The sequence below is a fragment of the Hypomesus transpacificus genome, chromosome 11, assembly GCF_021917145.1.
Source record: "Hypomesus transpacificus isolate Combined female chromosome 11, fHypTra1, whole genome shotgun sequence".
Lineage (NCBI taxonomy): Eukaryota > Metazoa > Chordata > Actinopteri > Osmeriformes > Osmeridae > Hypomesus > Hypomesus transpacificus.
Window position 1 is genome coordinate 19,100,163 of NC_061070.1, and position 5,774 is coordinate 19,105,936.

A 5,774-nucleotide genomic window follows, 5' to 3' on the forward strand; every position below is an offset into this window, starting at 1 on the left:
AGGACAGAACACCAAACTAGTTCATGGTTTCCATGAACTTATTTTATCAGTGACGCTATATCACTGTATTCCCATCTCATGTGGACTTTAGAAAGGAAATGATCCAACCAGGGGGTTTATTATTAGCTTGAGTGAAAGCCTGGAAACAGCTTCCTCCAGGTAAACGCGTTCTCAGCCTCTGGAACGTTTTCAATCTGAACTGTTTCATGAGCAAACGTTTGCTCGGTTTTTTCAATTACGTTTGACTCATTTTTTTTCTGAAAAATAAATAGCAGAGAACTACAGAAGGGTTAGGATAGGCTGGTGAGATCAGGAGGGGATGAAGCCTGTCAAAAAGTATCATATTCTAATAAGACGTAACGTCGTCAGAGACGGCGAGGGAAGCCTGGTGTTTTGCTGCTATTTCCATTTATAGACCTCGTCAACGAGCCTCCTGGGACTTAACACCATGAGTCATGTCTCGAGTGCTCCTGTTCCAGACGGCTCTCTACCCCCCTCTCTCTCACTCCTTCTCTCTCCCCCCCCCTCTCTCTCTCCTCCCCCTCTCTCTCAGCTCTCTCCCTCTCCCCCTGTCTATCTCTCGCCCCCTCTCTCCCCTTCTGCTCTCCTTCTCTCCTCCTTTATGTTTCATCACTCATCCTCACCTTGTTTCTACTTCTTTGTTGACACAATGCTTTTTTCCCTTTTCTCTCTTCCTTTCTCTCTCGCATCGTTTTCCCCCTTCCACCCTCTCTTTGTGAGGTTTTACATACGGTGAGCTAAAGGTGGCTTTAAAACAGAAACAGAAAGAGAGAGAGAGGTTAAGAGGGTCACACTTGTTGTTGTGGTTGATGATGAAAGTGATATAACAGGCAGATTCAGTCTCATGTAAATAGTACTGTACGAACGGCAGCCATTTCCCAGAAATGTTGTTGTGCTAGAGCAGCAACGTCAGTGTGTGTGCGTGTGTGTGTGCGTGTGTGGAGGGCAGGGGGGAGGGGCTGCTTTTCCCAGCACACACGTGTACACACACACACACACACATTCACACGCACATGCAGCCTAGAAGTCTGGAGGCTTTTGAACATCACATGGTCACCCCTCCCTCCCTCCCCCTCTGTTTGGTTTTATTCCAGTCACGGCACTCCCCCTCCTCTCCTCCTCCCCCTCCTCCCCCCAGCCCTTCTGTGCTCTGTCAGGTCACCCTCCTTGTTTGTTCAGATGGAACAGAGGAGGAAATGAAAGCTCTGAGCTCTACGTTAACCCTTTGCAAGAACACCCACTGTCTAGCCTCTCCTGGCTGTGCTCTCAGCAACCAGGACAACTGCAGGGGCTGAAACGGCTTTGTTTACACAAAACCAGCTGGGCTTTTCCTTCTAATTAAATGGTAGTGGAGGATCACCTCCAGTGCATGTGAACTGTGAGATGTTTTACTGTGAGATAAATACTGGTTCAGCCTGATTGCCTGGAAGTGGTCAGACTTGTTATTAGTCACCCAGAGGATGGTGACGGTGGGACCAGCGAGAGGTGTGTTAGACGTGGCTCTAGAACAGGACACGCTGCATGATGACCTCAGGGGGAAAACATCTGCTGCAGCGTTCTGGAGGGCACCACTTCTACACACAGTGTGTGTGGGCGTGCTCTTGTGTGTTTGTGTGTGTGTGTGTGTGTGTGTGTGTGTGTGTGTGGGCGTGTTTGTGTGTGCGTGCAGCAGAATTATTCAAATGTCTTTCGGCTGGTTAGTTACCATTGCAACATGGCTTCAGCAGTTGCAGAATATCCATTTTGGGTAAAAAGCGTTCTGCAACAATAAACAGCTTCTGGTAATGGGCAGATGTTGTTCTGCAGCAGATATTTGATCCCTGCCAAAATGAGGAATTAACTGCACGAGCATATATTCACTGTGGAAAAACATTAGCCTTCCAGACCAGCATACCTTTACAGCACTAAAACAGCCTGTAAGATTCTACCAAATAAATGTCTCATATAAACATTCCAGGATCAGTTGTTGCCAAAGCCATGTTATGATTACATGACGATATTGTATTACTTCTAAAATAAACAAATTCCTATTTTTTTATTTATTTCTGAAGACCACATTGTTGTCCTAACTTGGCAGCGTGGGGCTGTTGTGTTTGCTGAAAGGGCTGAGATCTGAAGGGGCTCCGTGAGGACTGTTGGCAGCAGACAAGACTGTTCTCACAGACATGCAGAAGACTTGGAAAAGAAACACTGAGAAGTGCTTACTCTGGATGGCGTCCAAAGGTGTTTCATTTGGCCTGGTTTGGAGAGCCCTCCTCCACTAACTCCCCCAGGGAACAGGAGCAGGGAAACACGATGATTAGAGTTAGACTACCAGAGATCATGGCGTTATCGTGGCATTTGTTTCCATATAAGGCCAGTTCCTCTACTTGGCCCCTCCAGCCGCTACATCTGGACAAGCCGAGGATACTCTTACTATGAACATAACCTTGAAATATAATGCGTGTTCATCCATGCGCACTTCCAGTCTCTGAAAGGTCGCTGCTCTCATGGCCTCCAAACTTGGCCTCACCTCGCTTCATGGTCCTCTTGCAGACAAAGACCTGGCATCAACCCTGTTTACACAAAGCAGCTGGGGAGCTTGTTCTGTAACCGGAGCTCCTAAACAGGATCGGCTGGTTGGAGGAGGGTGTGTGTGACCTTTGACTCCCCTGAACTGGTTGCTCCTCTCTGGCCTCCTCTTTGCTCCCCCGGGGCCGGGGCCAGGGTCCAGGGTCCAGGGCCAGGGGGTCGACCGGGGCCGGGGCCAGGGGGTCGACCGGTCCCTACATGCACGCAGGCTATCAGGTTAGTTTTGGGTCAACAAAACCCTTGCACGCTTCCTGGAAACGACTTCTGAGAAGTCACTGAAGGGAGTGAGACGTGGACCAGTGAGGTCGTGTGGTGCGCTTGGCTGCCAGTGAAACAGGCAGTCATGTTTGCCAGAGTTGTTTCGAGAACAAAAACTGGAAGTTGGTTGTATCTCAGAACGTGCTCGTTCACGGAGACCCGGGAGGAGGTGGAACGCCCGGTGGGTGGGCCAACGCCCGCGGAAGCACTGAAGGTCACCTTTTGTGATTGGTGGATTAAAGATAATGCTATTGTGCACTGGATATCGGCTACCCTTTCTTCTCCAGCCCAAACCCCCCGCTCTGTAATCAGCATGACTGGGCTGTTTTGGCTGGCTGCCCTGGACAGGCAGGCCTGGATCGGGCCCCAGGCTGACAGGCTGCCCCTGTGTCTGGGACACCTCTCTAGGCCAGGCTGGGGATGACGCCGGCCTACTGAAACACAGAGCTACTCTCCTGCCTCCTGGCACTTCCTGCATCTGTCAGTCTAGCAGCTAACCCAGTCCCTGATCAAAGAGAGACAGAAAAACAGGGGAAGAGAGGAGGAGGAGGAGGAGGACGAGGGAAGAGGAAAGGAGGGGGAAGAGGAGGAGAAGGAGGAGAGGTGAAAGTGTGAGGGAGAATGATGTGCACGTTGGGTGAAAGGGAAGAAAATAACAAACGGCCCTTTATCTGAGGGGGGAAGAGGGAGGGAGGGAGCGAGGCTGACGAGGGCACCTGTGTGCATGGTGCCTCTGAGGCAGAAGCCAAGCTCCGCCCCCGCGCTGGCTCACATGAAAGGTTACTATGGCAACGTCCCCCGGCCCTCGTCTGAAATAAACAGCCAGCCAGCGCTGACGTTGTACACTAACACACACGGAAAACAGGCTCCTTATATTCCAGCTGCCCGTTCTGGAGTTAACGTGTAAGTGGTGGCTGCTGACAAACGGAAGGCTTGAGGTTATTAAACACTTGCTCTTTTCAGTCCTGCTCTCCTGGTCTGACAAGATCACCCCCTGATCCTGGGACAGAGACAGTGTTGGTGTTTCTACAGCAGAACTTCAGTGGTTCCTGTTTCAGGGCCATTACCCCGGTCAAACGAGGCATCAGCCACGCCTGAACACAACCCTCCGCCTTCTGCAGCTACGGAGAACAGGAGACCTGCTTACATCTGTCTGAGCATGTACAGAACACTGCAGCACCGGCCCTGGATGCGATGTGTCCCATCCGCTTAGCGTCTGCACACACACACATACACACACATACATTCACATACACACACACTCACACACACGGCACACTCACACTTTCATCCGCACACAAACGCACGGACAAAAACACATTCCCGCTAGCACATGGCCAACAGTTTAGAGGGCGAGTGGTCTGGATCTAAGCAGAAATGACACCCTATTCATTAAAACTGGTCAGGGTCTGGTGTGTCCCATCTCCTCCTGATCTCCCAGCGCTGTGAGAGGACACGGGCCTGTGTCCAGCACCACAGAGAGAGAAGCCGACCTGAGAACCAGACTCTGAGAACCGGATTCTGAGAACCGGACTCCGGGACTAGTCTAACCAGGCTTTATTATTTTTTTATCAAAGCAAAATACACAGAAAAAAAAAATAAACATGATCCCATGTGCGATGATCTCATGATGTTTTCGTCTTAGGAATCGTGAAGCAGTCGCCATGGTGATCACAGGAGGAAGTGTGTCTTGAGTTGCTGCTGAACTTTAATGAACTCTTATTAGAAACAACATGTCTGGAAGGGAATACAAATGAATACCCGCCAGAGGTCTTCAAGAGCAAGTCACACATGCACACACAGCACATACACACACAGCACATACACACACACTCCCCCTCACACACACTCCCCCCCCCCACACACACACACTCGGAGGACGGACATCTTTTGCTCCTTGAATGAAAGACCTTGCGTGTCTGTGGAGAGGACGTTCACAAGAGAAACGTGGGAGAGGCAACAGAAGGAGATGCCTGGTGTGTGACGACTGAGGAGGAGCCGTACACACAACCCTGAGAATACTCGCCTCCCCCTTTGTTGACAGGAAGTGAAAAATGATTTCCTGTGTTTCCACCAGCCGTCTGTGTCTCCGACATGCCGGTGTGTCCTCGGCCGTGTGTCTGCTCTCTGAAGGCTCCTCTCTTTCATCCTCCCCCTCTCCTATCCCCCCCAGCCCTGTGTCTCTGGCCGGGGCAGGTAGGAGGGAGATGATTGAAACAGATGAGGTGATTTTGTTCTGGTGAAACCAAGTGCCAAAGCGCCCGTTCGTCATGGAAGGACAACAGAGGTAGGAGACGATAAACGATTTCTTTCCACCTCAAGGATTCATTATTTACGTTTTGTCCTGTTTCATCAGAAAGGGCAAACACTAGTTTCCCTTGGCAACTGGGCCAGTGGAGGAAGAAGATGTGTAGTCCATCACAGTGTGCATGTGTGGGGCTATCTATGGACACGTTTAGGAGCGTTTAGGAGGACAGAAACCCTTTTTGAGAAAAATGTTTCCTTTAAAGCCATGTCCTCAAAAGAGTACGAACCACAATATTCACTTCATCTTACAGTACTGACGGAAACAATCTTACCGAATTCTCAACCTAGCAGATGGAGTGACAAACCAAAGGATTTGAACAGTCCCTTTTATTGGGCTTATTTATCATTTATCTGGACTCATCTCTAAGTGGGGTGGTCAGTGTGACTGAGTTCCTACAGCAGTGCACGTGTCATCCCTTACCCGGACACGTTCGGTCTCTCGCTCCTAGCTGCTCAACTGACCTGAGGATCTGGAGCGCTTCTGTTCAGCAGAACAGAGGACGAGAGACAAGCGCCTCTTCATCGACCCAAACAGCAGCTGTGCAGACAAAGGCACGCGCCCACACACACACAGACACACTCATATTCATATGCACAAGCAAACTTGTATAATTGAG